The sequence below is a fragment of the Papio anubis genome, chromosome 11 (assembly GCF_008728515.1).
Source record: "Papio anubis isolate 15944 chromosome 11, Panubis1.0, whole genome shotgun sequence".
Lineage (NCBI taxonomy): Eukaryota > Metazoa > Chordata > Mammalia > Primates > Cercopithecidae > Papio > Papio anubis.
In genome coordinates, this window is record NC_044986.1 from 58,186,907 (window position 1) to 58,203,825 (window position 16,919).

Genomic DNA, 16,919 nt, shown 5'->3' on the forward strand with positions numbered 1-16,919 from the left:
AACTACTCATTTCTAATTTTAAAAACTATTGGAAATGTGTAGATTGTTTAAAACTCACATTCTGACCTTCAATTTTGGGTAAAGGCTGCCTTCACCCTGGATCAACTGTTGGTCTGTCTTAGGTTTGTTCTGCCTCTAGTCACTATCCTTTGAGTGCGTTTCATAAATGGCCTGATGTCCTCTCTACCTGTGGGACACACATGTGACTCAATGACCAAGCCTGGCAAGAACCCAGGCTGTGACTTTGGAGCTGGGGCTGGCTTTTCGTCTTGGATAGGAATGAGTCTGAGTTTTCTCTGTGTGCCTTAGAGCTTACCTGCATTCCCTGGATTCATCTCTGAAAATAGACTTTGCATTGTGGGATGACCTTGCCCAACTGCCCATACACCCCTGCCCCCCCCCCACCAATCTCCGCTGCTGTTTTAATGTTGTCCACTGAATAACAAGTTTAATTGAACAATAAAAGTAAGGCTTTTAAATCTGTAATGAGTCCCTGTAAATAAATTCTCTGTGGAATTTTATGAAGCTATTTAATGAAAAGTTTGATTAGAAACTATTAAAGAAAAATAGAATAGATGAAATTTCATCATTTAATCCAACATTACAGTAGCGTCATTTTGATTTTTATTTACATTGAGATATTCAGAATTGAGTAAATATATCCTGGTTTTAATTAACTATCCTCCTTACTTGGAAAAGGTTATTTTAGGCTTGAAGGGTTTTGATAGCATACCATCTGCTTTCTTCACTGTATTTTATTCAGGTCCCTTCCTTGCTTACAGAGCTGTGCAATGTCTAAACCTATGACATAAGCATAAATTGAATCGTATTAATGGTAGGTGATTGAAAAGCTTCAGTCTCGACATCCTGCTTGCATTCTTCCATCTTGTCAGTTACACTGCTCTTAAAGGCAATATGCTCTTTTCTTAGCACAAGAGAATTGACTATTTTTAAAACGAAAGCAACAGACTCCCCATTAAAGCATTATGAAAACTCATTGTATTGCGCATGCAATTAGGAAATGAGCTTGTAATACCAATGAGGGGAAAGTGATGTGAATGGCAATTTTTTCTTCATAAGAATCTTTATTCTGTGCATAATTCCTGCCTCCACCGTCCTGTTAGAATAGCTTAACATCAAGCATTCTCCAACAACCCCTACCTTGCTTTTACCTTTTTTAATGATTCCTCTTTTGTAAAATGCATACTGTCATTTATATTGTGTTAGTTTCTATGCCATAGAAAAAGCAAACACATACAAACATTTTTGTCTATTTTTGTTAGAACAATAAAATGTCCACCACTTTGTAATGCACAGTGTTTACATTAATATCACACAGAATGATTTCACATGTGTGAAGTGTTGACAGCTAAATCCAAACAGAGGCACACTCAGTACAGTAGATAAATGGATAACTTTAAGGTACTGGCTTCCATCAAAGATATGTAAGGCAGCTCAATATACATAAATGAGATGAAATCAGTTATTCAAGGTGTGTGGGACTAAATGGATTAAGAAATGGTTGACTTAAAAAAGAGATAACAGTTTATTTTGGTCGGAGGTTTGATTTGCGAAGAAGCATAGGAAGTTGAAGTTGTGCTTCTAAGTCTTTTGGTAGTTGGGGTGTGTGTGTGTGATGGGATGGGGTTAAAGGAAAGTTGTGGTAATTCACCAGGAAAGAAAAGAGATGAGTTGGCCTGTCCTCAGGTGTTTTGTCCATGTGCAGACACCATGAGCTCTGATCTTCAGGGAGAAGGGGTTGGCTGTGTCAATATGAAAATACACATTCTGCTGGGGACCAGAAAGGAGGGACAGCAGGGGATAGTGAACGAGTGCTAAGCTTAGAGGCAGATAGCCCAGGTTTAAATCAGGGCTCAACCATCTGATTCTTGTGCCTCTGGGCAAGTGACATAAGGTCCCTCAGTTGCCCCATCTGTAAAATCAGGTAATAACAGCCAACTTGCCGGACACAGAATAAGACCGTATTCAGTTGATTTTTAGAGAATCCTCTTAATAAATGAAGATTCTCTACTGTTTCTATCAGTCTTAGGTCTTGCACAACTCATATTTGTCCAAAATGATCTTGTTTTTCAATCATGAAGGAACCCAATTCCCTAAGGCTCCTGGGGTCTTACTATAATAGAACTTTAATGGAAAAGAAGAGTTTTCTACTTTTTATGGTATGTTTTTAAAGAGGCTTTTCTATCTCTGTACTGAACTTTCCAGTCCTGTTTTTCCTGTGGAGTGAAATAATGACATTATGGACAAAAGAAGAAAAAGAAAAGGGAGAGAACAGAAGAGATGAAGGGACAAAACCTTGAATTTTTATGAAAGGAAATTCAGGATGTATAAAATTAATTTGAAACATAAAGGATGAGCTGGGCTCTGCCTCTTCCTTTCTGAACATCACATGTTTTGCTGGAAATGAAAGGAAAGGCAGTTGTTTTGTTAAGGATCATGGGAATTTGCAAGTGAGTAAACATTTTTTTCCTTGCCAAAGTAGGTTTCATGGTCACAATGGATTTCGATGATCAAATGGCTTTGTTCCTGGCCCCTGTCCACATTCATACTTTCTCTGCCTGCCTGCAGTACCCACCGATCTCCCAAATGATAAGAAGGCAGACATTTGTCTTTCATTGAAGCTAAGTGGAAAAGGAGTTGTGCTTCTCGTATATTGCTATTTATGCAGAAGACCTTAATCTTCAGAGATCTTACTTAGAGGACTGTTTTGCTTTGGAAATTTTCTAGAGGTTTTGTTTATTGTTAAAGAATGGTCTAACCAGACTGGGCATGGTGACTCATGCCTGTAATCCTTGCACTTTGGGAGGCCAAGGCAGGTGGATCACCTGAGTTCAAGAGTTCGAGACCGGCCTGGCCAACGTGGTGAAACTTCTCTACTGAAAATACAAAAATTAGCCAGGCATGGTGGCAAGCACCTGTAATCCCATCTACTCAGGAGGCTGAGGCAGGAGAATCTCTTGAACCCATGAGGCGGAGGTTGCAATGAGCCGAGATTGTGCCATTGTACTCCGGCCTGGGAAACAGAGCAAAAACTCCATTTCAAACAAACAAAGAAACAACAACAACAAAATAGTGGTCTAACCAAGTCACTCTTGGCACTTTCTCCTTGTTGCATGTGCTACCAAAGTGAAAACAAGGAGAACATTAAGGCATCATACAACATAGTAAACCAAATCCAACTCAGTGCTGGTAGAGGCGTAATGGATGTGCTCCGTGATTAACAGATGGACTCAGCTTCTAAGAGAGTAAGACAAAAGTAGAGCGAGAGAGAAGACCTCCTTGGACAGAGGCCTCAGAAGCTAGAATACCATTTCTCTTGGGAAAAGAATTTTGTGTGTTGCTGCTGTAAATTAATTTACAGAGTCATAATATATGGAATGGCTAAGATTAGTGGATTTCTTTTCTATTTTTGGAACTTGAAAGGAGATTTAAAAATAACTCTGTACACCTTTTGTAGCTGAGTGGGCTCAATGGGTTATTAAAAATATTTGGGCTCATGGGTACAATAAACTTTTGTTCACCCCGTAAGAAACTATTTGTGTCTATATTGACTAATATTTCACCTAGCATTTCATCTAGAAAAGCAAGAAGGTTATATCCCATTACATTAGCAGCATCAACATGTTTCTCTCTGGGCTGAAATAGACATTTTTATCAATTAAAAAACACACATACATGCTGCAGGAAAGAACCGGGTCATTGAAAAATCACAAGCAAAAGTGCTGGTCTGGGGTAGCGGTGGTAGAGATTCAGAATAAGTCTATGTTTGCTCGACTTAAGCAACCTCCTTGATCAATGAAGATTCTCTGTATTCCCCTTTATTATTTCCTGCCAGGGAACTAGATTGATGTAAGTTCCTTGGACTGTAGGTGAGGCTGTCTGGAGATGCTTAGAGCCTATTACAGCGCCTGACACATGATAGGCCCTCATTCATTCATTTGTTCATTTAACCAGTGTTTATTCCACAACTATTATGTGTGCGGTGCTGTTCTGGTCTATGAGGACAACAGTTGTGAACAAGACAGAAAATTTCCCACTTTTATAGTATATGGAAAAGGGAGTAACAAAATGTGAGATAACTGTGGACCTGACCTCACAGGTATTGACCTCACAGGGCTGTTGTGAAGATTAAATGAGCTAAGGAGTAAAAGCACTTAGATGGTCCATGTAAGTACTGTTTAAGTACTCATTGTTAACTTATTCTTCTTGTGCCTCTTACAGCACCCAATACAACCTCAACCACATATTGGGTCTGTAGTGGTTCCTCAGAAAATGCCCACAAAATTATTTCGTATTGATACAGACTGCTGGGGAAAATGAAGTATATCATTTGCTATTAAAAATCATTCCACATCACTTATTCCAGAAATACTTGTTTGTCCTTCTGCATGGAATGTATATCCCCAGATATCACAGATCTGGCTTCTTCCCAGAGCATTTGGGCCTTGGCTCAAATGTCTCCTCCCGAGAGAGGTCTTCTCTGACCATCCTTCTTCCACAAGTCCAGCTCTATCCCATCATCCAGTGTGTCATTATATTTCTGTAACTCATCATTATCTGAAATTAACTCCTGTATTTGTTTCTTTACATGTTTACAGTCTGCCCCACCCCTCCACCCACCCCACCCCGGCCCCGCAACACACACACACACACACACACACACACACACAGCCATATAAGCTCTTTGTAAATGTATATAGGGATTTTCTGTCTTGTTCACAGCCATGTGTGAAGGGAACAGAGCAGTACCCAGCACATAGTAGATGTGTAGTAAATATCGGTCACATGAACGGATGGATACGTTTATACTGTGTGTCAGTATCATTGCTATCCCATTTCACAGATAAGGACACTGAAGCACAGCAACATTTCATGGCTAGCAACTGGCAAAATCAGCATCCGTGCTCAGTGTCCATGCTCTTTGCACCTTTACACTAAGCTGCCTCTCAGCCCAGACCCTGCTCAGAAAGAGATCAGGCTTCCTGAGATCAGACTGATGGAAAACAGATAACCGATCTCTAGATTTCTAGATGATGAATGTAAATGTACAGTAGATTTTGTAGGATTTAAATAGAGAGATTGGCGTGTTGGGAAGTGGTTAGGAGAGGAATAATCACAAGGATTCAAAATCTGAAACCTACTGGACTGGAATCAAGAAACCCTGGTGCCAGCCGCCAGTACCTTTCATCTCTGTTATGCCAGCCTTCTTGCCTCAGCCCTTGCTGTCCCCTTTGGTCTGTTTTTAACACCCCAGCCAGAGCGGCCATTTCTCTACTCAGACTTCTGGTGGCTTCCCATCTCATCAGAAAAACAGAAATGAGGATAGGGCTCTTTAAGAGCTCCAACTGTTTAGAAGTTGAAGGGGGCAGATAGTGAACTGCTGTGTCCTCATGGACTCTGTGAGACACGGGGTTTCCATGCTGACAGGACTTTCATTATACACCTCTCCGTAATTTTCTGCTTAGAATGCATTGGCTTTCCCAACTTGGCATTCTTCTTTAATGAAAAAATTATAGGTCTAATTTCAAAAAATGAAATGTATGCAAGCTTTCCTGCTTCTGTCACTTTTTTATTTCTGTAGCACATAAATCATTTCCCTTTTTAAAATTAAATTTCGCTTGCCATGATTTGGTAATGGGTTTTCAAAGGAGGCAGAGTAGCCAAGCTCTTGGCACAAGAGCCAGCTGTACTGCCTGCTCAGGAAATCTTCTCATTGCTGGCTGGCGTGGGCCTTGATTCCATCATCTGGGCTTTATGTTCCCTTAGGAAGTTGCCTAGAAATTCTCTCGCTAAGAAGCTCTTCTTAGAGCGGCTGTTTGGGCTCTCCAGGTGCCATCTTGGAGGACTAAGGAACACACTGGGTTTCGGCAGAAGAAGATTGGTGCATTCTAATGCTCCTTGGGTGCTTATACATTCATTCTTTGGGCACCAACTATGTTTAAGGCAGAACTCCAGGCATTGTTAGGAGACTAGTGTCTGCTCTCTAGACAACTGAAAAATCAAGTTGTCTGAGACAGGACATGGAGCAAGAGACCATTACAAATGTTCTTTGTAATCCTCTTAACGATCTTGCATTTTACCCATGAGCGACCTCAGCGAGGTTAAACAGCTTCTGAAGGGTCACAGACCTGGCATGTTGCTGAAGTAGGGGTTAGCAAAGCAAACCCCCGCACACCCCCAGGTCTACTGACCCCAAGGGGCACGCTTTTCTACTAAAAATGCAAGAAGCCTGGAGCTAAGAGTCAGGAGTTATTTTGAAGTTTAAAGGAGAGGATATCTGCCAAAGCTTTGTCCATGGGAAAGTTTGCCATATAACAGACACTGCAAGGCAGTTGGCTTAGGGCGAAGTGAGAAGGTCAAACTGTAGGTGCCACTGGAGTTAAAAGATGCCTAAAAGAGAGCCCTAATGTCAGAGGAAGTCTCTTAGAGGAAATCGATCTTCAACTGGACCTTGAAGGACACCAAAAGGAGGAAGTTATTTCAGGTGAGGAGGTGGAAAATACTCTGGACTTTGAAGCTCAAGAAAGAGATTGTTTCCTCTGCTGTGTTTAGCTTTCTGCACAGACAAAAAGCAGCCTCCACAAGCGAAAACTCTTTTTCTTTTCCTAGAAGATGTTACGTTCCCCCGAGGGAGCGAGTGCTTGTGAGTCCCCTCATAGACCCCCATCGTGGTTGGAACCCAGGGGAAGTTTCTTGGAAGAAAAATCAACTTGTTTCTTATTAAATTGGATCCTTCCCTTGGGCCTGTGAGAAAGAAAAGGAGAGAGGCACCAATTTTGCAGCAGAGGTAAAGGAGTGAGGTGCCTGCCTGCTTTCCTGTCTGCTTAATGGGCTGCTTCTAGGCTAAAAGAGTCGCTTCAGAATAATCATCTTTAACATTTTGCTTCTTGTCCTTTATGTGTTCTTCAGTACTTTTCCAAAGATGTTTTTCCCTCTCTGCCTGTTGTTAAAGTTAATGGCTTCAGTTGCATTTCTCTTCACTAGACTCTAAGCTCCTTGAGGGGTTAAGAATCAACATGTTTGTTTAAATGACATAAAAACTCTACTAGGTCCCAGAGGGCTTCAAATCTGCATCATCTATCTCTTTTCCTAGGTAAGTATTTCATGACCTCGGTCTTTTAGCTTTAGCTCATTGCCAGTTGATCTCATTCTCAAGGCAGAGTGCCAGACTCAACTGGATTTTTCTCAATATTTATTTATCTTTTCAAACCAAAGAGACATTGTTTGTAATTTGGTCAATGTCTTTGGCTAAAGATTGCTCATTTGTTAGGATGCTTAAAAGACCTTTGTAGTCTGCACAACCTAGAAGGATGCTCTTCCTTAGAAAATCAGGGAGCATACTTAAGTCAGGACAAATGGTAGCCTGTATCCAGAGGTCACTAACAACCTTTCTAACTTCTAACACAGATACCAGAATTCACCGTGGCCAACCAAGAAACAGTGGCTGGTTGCTTGATAGCATACAGGGCGTTGTCAGGTTTCTAATTAAATGTTAACTCTATGGGTCAGGAATATAATATAGATCACAGTTCAGGCTGGCATCATATTGGAAATTGTTAAGTTAAAAAGGTTTAGCCAGTATAACGTTCTCATATGGAAGACTACTTGGTAGATGGTACTGACACCCCAAGGATCCCTTATGGATCACTGGCTTACTGCATATGATTTATAGTTGAATCTTTCTCTTGGGAGAGTTGCATGGAAGATCCTAGAAAGGCAAGTTCACAACACATAGGGTTCAGCAGGACACTTTCCTCATCCCGTCCCAGGCATGAATATTATATCTTTGAAGCAGGAGATCAAATCTTTTAACAAGGGTATCACACACAGCACCAGAAACATTACTTTATCAAGGGGCTGAGTCCCGCTTCATTTCCAGGACATACCCCTTCAGAAAGACAACGGATGTCAGTACTAATTAGTTCTTTTGAGGTTTATCTTTACTGTAGCGCAGTTGCAAGTACCATGCTCTAGAGAATGCATTTTATCCCATAGCTGTTGAAAGAAAGGAAATCAAAATGTGTCAGGACTAGAACAAACCCAGGGACTGTTATGGAGGCCCCAGGAAGTTGCTTTGCAGACCCTTGGTGCCAGTGTTACCTACATGAGCTGAGGAGGTGGCCTCAGAGACATGGCGAGTTTGACCCTGCCACTCCCAATCCTGGTAACTCCTCATCCCACCCTCAGTCTTGCCATAAGAGGAATGTCTTGCACATGCAAGAAGATGCCTCATACTTTTCAGAGCACCTCCACCTCTTCTGGCCTCTGCACAACTCTTGTACTGGGAGAACAAGTGTCCTTGACCCCACCGGGAAGTTGAAGAAACTGGTCAGGTGAGTCAGTGGCTAAACGTTAGCACAGTAGTGAATGAAGCTAAGGGAAAACCACAGTGAAACTCGGGCACCAGCTACTCAGCCTTTGCTCATAATGCCATTCCCCCAAATGTGGCCCAGTGCGGAAGGGCATGGCATCACAGCTGCGATTATATACAGCACACCCTAATTAACCAGAATCTTCCGTTAACCAGATGCCCCCCTCCTTCATCCCCATAGTACCATATTTCAAGGAGGAAAAAAAAAGTAAATGGTAAAAGCAGCTTATGTGTTTTTCAAAATATTTTTCTCATTATGAAGTTATTTCTATTGTGAAAAGTACAAGTAGAGTAATAATAATAATTGCCCAGTGTGGAAGGGCATGGCATCACAGCTGCGATTATATACAGCACACCCTAATTAACCAGAATCTTCCGTTAACCAGATGCCCCCCTCCTTCATCCCCATAGTACCATATTTCAAGGAGGAAAAAAAAAGTAAATAGTAAAAGCAGCTTATGTGTTTTTCAAAATATTTTTCTCATTATGAAAAGTACAAGTAGAGTAATAATAATAATTGCCACTCTTCTGTGAGCGTGTACCATATGTCAGGCCTTATGTTAAGCCCTTTACATACATTATCTTGCTTAATCCTTACAGCATCCCTATAAGGAAGCTTGTGTTAACTGTCACTTCACAGGGGAGGAAAGAGTGGCTAAGAAAAGTTAAATAATCTCAGCATTTTGAGAGGCCGAAGTGGGCAGATCCCTTGATCCCAGGAGTTTGAGACCAGCCTGGGCAACATCCCTTCTAAAACAAAACAAAAATTAGCCAAGAGTGATGGCATGCGCCTGTAGTCCCAGCTACTCAGGAGGCTGAGGTGGGAGGATCACTTGAGCCCGGTATGCCAAGGTTGCAGTGAGCCAAGATCACACCACTGCACTCCAGCCTCCCAAGTAGCTGGGCGGCAGAGTGAGACCCTGTCTCTATTAAAAAACAAAGAAAAGTTAAATAAGCCAAAGTCACAAAACTAGTGAGTGGTCAAGCTGGATTCCAGTTCAGGTCTGTCTGGCTTCAAAGCTGGTATGCTTATCTACTCTGTTGCTTCCCTAAACATCATCCACCATCTCATCAGTGTTATCGATTTCCCTCCAGTCTTTTTCAAAAGCACTTTCATTTACTTGAGAACATTTTATTTATGCAATTTTATATGTTACATTTCTAGTCATTATAAAGCATTTCCCCATATTCTTATAAACATTTTATGAACTCCATTTTAATGATTGCCTAATATTACATAAAATGAATTTATCACAGTTTACATAATCCCTTTTTATTAGAAGTTTAGATTGTTTCCTCCACTTTTGTTTTGTTGCTGTTATGTATAATATATAATTAATACTATAACAAACATCTTTATACATAAAAGCATCAGCACTTGATGGATTCTAGGAATCTCTTATTGCCAAGATTATTTTCCTTCCAAGCAATAGCACAGAAACCAGATAATCAGAGCCTACTGTAACCTAGGTATCTTCTGAGACCCAGTGCTCAGAATGAAGATCCAGAGTTTCACCTGGGCTCCAAAGCACAACAGGAAAAAACTTTCTTCAGTGAATACTGGGCACAAGCAAGAAAGTGAGCCCAGGCTATGATTTTCACATGTGCATCAATTTCCTGAAGCACTTACTAAAAGTTTGATTCTTGGGGTCTGCCTCAGACCTTCAGAATTGGAATGGGTAATATCGTGTAACCCATGTTTTTTTAATAGACCAACAAAAATTGTACATGTCTATCATGTACAATGTGGTGTTTTGAAATATATATACATTGTAGAATGGCTAAATTGACGTAATTAGTACATGCATTACCTCACATACTTAGCTTTTTTTTTGTAATGAGAATACTTAAAATGTATTCTCTTAGCAATTTTTAAGAATACATTATTAATTATAGTCACCATGTTGTATAAGAGATCTCTTATTTCTCTTACATAACTGAAATTATGTATCCCTTGAGCAACATCTCCCCAACTCCAGCCCCTGGTAACCACCATTCTACTCTCTACTCCTATGAATTCAACATTTTTAGATGCTACATGTAAGTGAGATCTTGTGGTATTTGTCTTTCTGTGACTAGCTTACTTCACTCCACATAATGCCATCCAGGTTCTTTCGTGTCACTGCAAATGGTGGCAGAATTTGCTTCTTTTTTAAGACTAAATAGTGTTCCACTGGGTATATATACCACATTTTCGTTTTTAATTTTTATGGATATATAATAATACATATTTACGGGGTTCATATGATACTTTGATACAAACATACAATATGTAATTATGAAATAGGGTAATTGTGATATCTATTACATCAAGCATTTATTTCCTTGATAAACTTTATTTTAAAATCTATTCATCGGCCAGGTGCGGTGGCTCAAGCCTGTAATCCCCACACTTTGGGAGGCTGAGGCGGGCGGATCACGAGGTCAGGAGATCGAGACCACAGTGAAACCCCGTCTCTACTAAAAAATTACAAAATATTAGCTGGTTGCAGTGGCAGGTGCCTGTACTCCCAGCTACTTGGGAGGCTGAGGCAGGAGAATGGCGTGAACCCGGGAGGTGGAGCTTGCAGTGAGCTGAGATCCCGCCACTGTACTCCAGCCTGGGCGACAGAGCCAGACTCCATCTCAAAAAAAAAAAAATCTATTTATTCTTTGATGAAAACTTAGGTTGACTCATAGTCTTGGCTATTGTGAATAGTGCTGCAGTGAATATGGGAGTGCAGATATCTCTTCGACATATTGATTTCCTTTTCTTTGGCTATATACCCAATAGTGGGATTGCCAGATCATATGGTAATTCTATTTTTAATTTTTTGAGGAACCTCCATACTGTTTCCCATAATGGCTGTACTAATTTACATTTCCTTGTTACCAATATTTTAATCACACTTTGTGCACACTTAAGATTGAGACTCAATACTGTAGGAATGCTTAAAGTTGAAGTTGGTTGCAGTGGTAATGGAGAATGGAAGTTGACAAAGTAATTGTTACCACCAGCTCCTCCTTCCATAATTGCTTCTGTTCAGGTGTGATAGAGGAACTGTTGAGCTGGTGCTGACAGGAGGCAGCGTGTGGTAAGAAGTAGCGGCTGAAGGTAGGGGGTATGTTCCTTGGGCACTTACAGATGGGTAAAAGGCTTTGCTAGGTAAAAGGGCAAAGCCCTGGTTTTGGAGGTATATACTCTGTATGCTATTAACTACCAAGAAATTAAGAAAAAGCACAATGTACTAGAAAGGGCATTTGGGAGTCAGGAGAGCTGTGTTCTGAATTATGACCCTCATACCAAATAGGGAGCTTCCATGACTCAGTTAACCTCTCTGGGACTCCATGTCTTACATATGAAATGGAATGTCGGACCGGTTTTTGCACTTTTTTGGATCTCAGGTCCCTTTGAGAATCTGATGAAAGCTATGAATCGTCTCATAAAACGTGCATGCAAACATAATAAAAATAATAATGGCTTTGAACAACATTATTAGCAAAAATTGACATGTCAGGCAAATACAGAACATTCTGCATCTATTTTCCAGGATTTGTAGGATATATGAAACCTCAGATTAAGAACTCCTGGACTGAGTGATCTTTAAGAACCTTTTCTGTTCTCACATACTTGCATTCCATCAGTGAAACAGAAAAGGTGTTTCCAATGATTCTCTGTAAACTTTACACTTCATTAATTAGGATAACTCATTTCCTTAGAATTTTAGTTAATGAAAATATGAAAATAATGACATTAGATCATACCCTTTATTGAGAGCATACCATGTATCAGGCACGGCTATGTGCCTATAATTTGTGTCCCTAAGAGAGAACCACTTAATGAAGTGTTAGTAGGATAAATACTTCAGCGAAAAGCTTATTGAAGCCGAATTTTTCTAGGATTTATTGAGCACCTACTATGTACATTATCTCCTTGATTTTCACAATAATGCTTTGAGGTAGGGATGGTTACCTTCTCTGGTTTTACAGATGAGAAGACTGAAGCTCAGACTTGTTTGAGGAAGTGTTTCAACACAGCTGCGTAAGTGGAGCTGGGATTCAAACCCTGCTCTGTGAGCTGCAAAGCAGTGCTCTTAGGGATTGTGTTGTGCTTCTTTTTAGTAGCCTATTGACTGTTCTAATTCATTTAAATAATGATTATGAGAATCTGACTTGAGCTCACTGGGACTTTTGTCAAATACATACAGCGATGCTCCTATAGGGGAAACTAGGTACACTCTTCAAATTCACCTGCGTAGTCTTTACTTTTCCACCTCTGAACGGTGTGAGGTTTTTTGTTGTTGTTTTTTTTTTTGAGACAGAGTCTTGCTCCGTCACCCAGACTAGAGTGCAGTGGCGTGATCTCAGCTCACTGCAACCTCCGCCTCCTGGGTTCAAGCGATTCTCCCACCTCAGCCTCCTGAGTAACTGGGACTACAGGTGCCCACCACCATACCTAGCTAATTTTTGTATTCTCAATAGAGACGGGGTTTCGCTATGGTGGCCAGGCTGGTCTTGAACTCCTGACCTCAGGTGATCCGCCCACCTTGGCCTCCCAAAGTGCTGGGATTACAGACATGAGCCACCATACCCGGCCTAACAGTGTGAATTTCAACACCGTTATTCACCTTAGCCTTATGTGGCATATATGGAACCCTTGCTGTAGGTAAATTGTTAGACTGGGAAGACTCAGAGGATGATAGAGTTTCTGCCTTTAGGAGATTCAGCACTGGGGCTAAGGTTCCATCACTGTGCATAGCTGGCTCTATTCTCATAGGTCAGTGTGCTGTTTGCAGTCTACTGCCCATAGGGCAAACGACAACCCACGGGCCATGTCCAGCCCTCAGCCTGTTACAGAGTTTTATAGGCACACTGCCACACTCATACGCTTACATCTTATCTATGACTGTTTTTGTGCTACAACAGCCGACTTGAGTATGGCTCACAAAGTTGAAAATACCGACACTCTGACCCTGTACAGAAAAATGTATTGACCTCTGATATAGACCAATGAGGTTCATCAAATTTAAGACATCATTTCTAAGACACACCATTTTTATATGTGCCACATTGCATATACGATAAAAAGCATTGCCAATTAACAACTGTAAAATGCCATCAATTGAGATGCCACCAATTCTGGAGATATTGCAATGTGAACCAAAGGGTGCATCTCACAATTGAAATTTAATACTTTTCAAAGTGATGTTTGAGAGGCATTAAAATAAAACCCTGTAAATATGGATTGTCTTAAAGACAATTTTACCCTGCCCGTAAGTCAACCAGTCTGTTGCTGCCCATGAAACCTATAATAACAAACCATGTGATAGGACCCAGTGAATTAGAAAAGCACTGGCTTCTTGGCATCTGTCTTCCCAAAGATTGTTGCTAATAATGAGTGGAAGAAATATTTTGGCATTGTCCTCTGATACTATTTTCAACTCCTGTTAGTATAAATATTTGGGGTGTTTCAGTACAGTGGATTGTGTGGCAGTAAAATTGTTAGTTCTTTTATCTTAGGACTGGAATATTTGAACAGTATGCCTGTTCTTAAAATGTGTTATGAGGCTGTGTACAAAAGGCTTTGTAGTAGTTTGGAATGGGAAGCTTCTCAGATGTTGCTTATGGTCAGATTCTTACTAGTCTGAAAAATATGCTAATTATATACAAGCCTCTGAGAAAGGCGAGTGAACTCAATATTACAATTTTAAACTTCCTCAAAACAAAAACAGGACACCACATAAGGGGAAGTAGTGATTAATGCATAAACAGTATGTGCCTCGTATGTGTACACAAATTGTCCATTATGTCTACTTACGTTTGTATATTCATATAAACTGCCCAGACAGCAAACATATTTGAAAAAAGTAAGCCATGGCTTTGCGAGGCCGAGGTGGGGGGATCACCTGAGGTCAGGAGTTCAAGACCAGCCTGGCCAACATGGTGAAACCCTGTCTCTACTAAAAATGCAAAAATTAGCCAGGTGTGGTGGCGCACCCCTGTAACCCCAGCTACTCAGGAGTCTGAGGTGGGAGAATTGTTTGAACCTGGGAGGCGGAGGCTGCAGTGAGCCAAGATCGCATCATTGCACTCCAGCCTAGGCAACAGATCGAGACCCCATCTCAAAAAAAATAAAAAATAAAAATATAAGTCATGGTATTTTGTTTTGTTCTGGTTTTTTTTTTTTTCCATCAAAAATAGAAATTTAGGAATTGTGAGTCAGGCCACATATTATTTGGCTAATTCAGCTGCAGAGTAAGTTATTAATGACCCCCAGATGTTGTTTATAGTGATTGGAAATGTTTGGTTGTGAAATAATATTTTTGTGTGTGTGTGCAAGTGATATTTCTTAATATGCTCTACAGCATCTGAATAAAAGTTTGATGGCAGAACAGTTTGCATGTCCAATGTAATTGCTTCTAAGTGAGCTCTTCATTCTTCACATTTTTAGCTCTAATTGCTTTTTTTCCCATATGTCTAAAAATAAATATTTGCAAGTTTTGTGTTCTGCTACTCATTGTAATACATAAAATATTTGTACACTGAGCAAAATTCACTGATAATGTTCACAGTGGACTATTTAGAGAAAGTAAGGTTTATGTGGTAAGAGGAGATAAAATACATTTTTATTATTTAATAGTATAAATGCCAGAGAAAGCCATTTATCTTACTTTGAAAGAATATTTTTAAAGGAGTGGCCAGATATTTGACCTCTGAGATGATTTAAATAGATTCAGTTGGAAGAAAAGATCCAGTGTCAAAAATAATCGGGTTTTCTATATAATGGATATTTTAAATGATCTTTGGAAGGTGGCAATTAATTTTTGATTATCAGGGACAGAGGCCCCACTATGTAGATTATCTAAGTCCCTGACTTCCTGGGCAGACCTCCTCTCCCTTCATTTGAGTTTATTCCAGCTCATTAGCACCTCCACCCGAAGGTTGGCAGAGAAAAGGAGAGGAAGAAGAAATGAAATCACTTCTGCTGCTCTTAATGGCCTTTGGAAAGAATGGATCATGAATGAAATAGAAACCAGTGGGAAAAATAAGCCATTGGATTTTCTGTGTTTTCTTTTATCCTTGCCTTCCTTCGTCGGCACAGATAATCAATAGTTGGTTTAAAGACTTTTAAATGAACTCTACATCGGAAGGCTTTGCAATTATAATAACCAATATCATTATTATCTTTATGTTTCCAAAGACTGGGTGGATGCCAGAGAGGTAGATATTGCCCAGTCTTCATGTTGGCATGAGATGTGCTCCTGACCTTTTTTTTTTTTTTTTTAAACCTGCCCCCCCACCCCCGCCTGCCATCGTCGGCTTTTATGAACAGAAGGTAATTTTTTGTGGGTGTTCAGATACAAACATCTGCTTGACCACCCTGTCTTGTGATTATGTCTTATGATCCTGACCTGGTGATATTTTGCATTAATGAAAGTTGGCTGCTTTGGTCTTCCCCATCATATTTGCTTCTTAATGTGTTGCTATATTTACAGTTCACCCAGAACAATCTGTGACAAAGATTTCCTTTTATCAGGACAGCTGCCAGATTCATACCACATCTCCAGGTTCTATTAGACGTGACAATAAAGTAATTCTTCACTGCTTGCTTTACTTGAGCCATCTTTCTAATGTGTATTCTTGAAAGTATCCTGGCTCTAGGAATCTCACATTTCAGTCCGTCTTTTAGACCACCATGCAGCCCAGAGGTTTGGAGCTTTGTCTTGGAAGCTCCTTCCATCAATCAGAATACCAAATTTACATTGTTAGGTTCCCTGGAGGTGTTGGAGCTCTGGATTCAGCAATTATTGTGAATAAGAACCTTGCAGCTAGGGTGAGTGCCAACATTCCAAGTGCTAGCACAATGGAAAAGAGAAGTGGTTTATGTTAGAATATGGTCACATTCTTCTGATTAAACCCACTCAAAAAAGACAACATTGTAATATTTTCCAATGACTGTTTATCATGAATTACGTCAGCCTTCGTTTAAATTGCTATTATTTCTCCTTAATGCTTCTTGGTGCCTGCATAATTTACGGCACTGGCAGCCTCGGGACTATGAAATAACCTTTCACAACCACCATACAATAGTAAAGAACATGGCGTTTTTGTTGTTAATTATTATAGGACTCCTTTAACTTTTACAAAGTGACATAAAATATTGTTGAGGCATTTATGATTCAAGCTACTTTTACATGGACTATTTTGCTTCTGGCTAGTTCTTAACTAAAGCAATCATTTGTGGTTATTAGGCCGCCGGAGATATTATGTCAGAACTGGTTTAAGAGTATTATTATGTATCCCATGTCATACACTACATGTCAGCACTTGAGGCTGTCTTTCAATAAAAACAAATGTAATTTTAGTTTGTGCTCTTTTAGGGATTGGCCATTTATAAGCCAACCTGAGTTCATTCGAAGGTGTCCCAACCATTTAGGAGCTTGTCTCAGCCTTCCATCATACACTTTTAGTCTCTTTCCTGTGGATTTAAGACCTTTCCAAAACAAACTTTGGCAAAGGTTTAATTCAGAGTGAAGATTTGCTCCTA

At 40.2% G+C, this 16,919-nt stretch overlaps 1 protein-coding gene across 7 annotated transcripts in view; it reads left to right on the forward strand.

Annotated features, from left to right (window-relative positions):
• The window catches only part of ARID5B (AT-rich interaction domain 5B), a 192,485-nt gene that overhangs the window by 99,456 nt on the left and 76,110 nt on the right, over nt 1–16,919 (forward strand). The window lies entirely within an intron of this gene.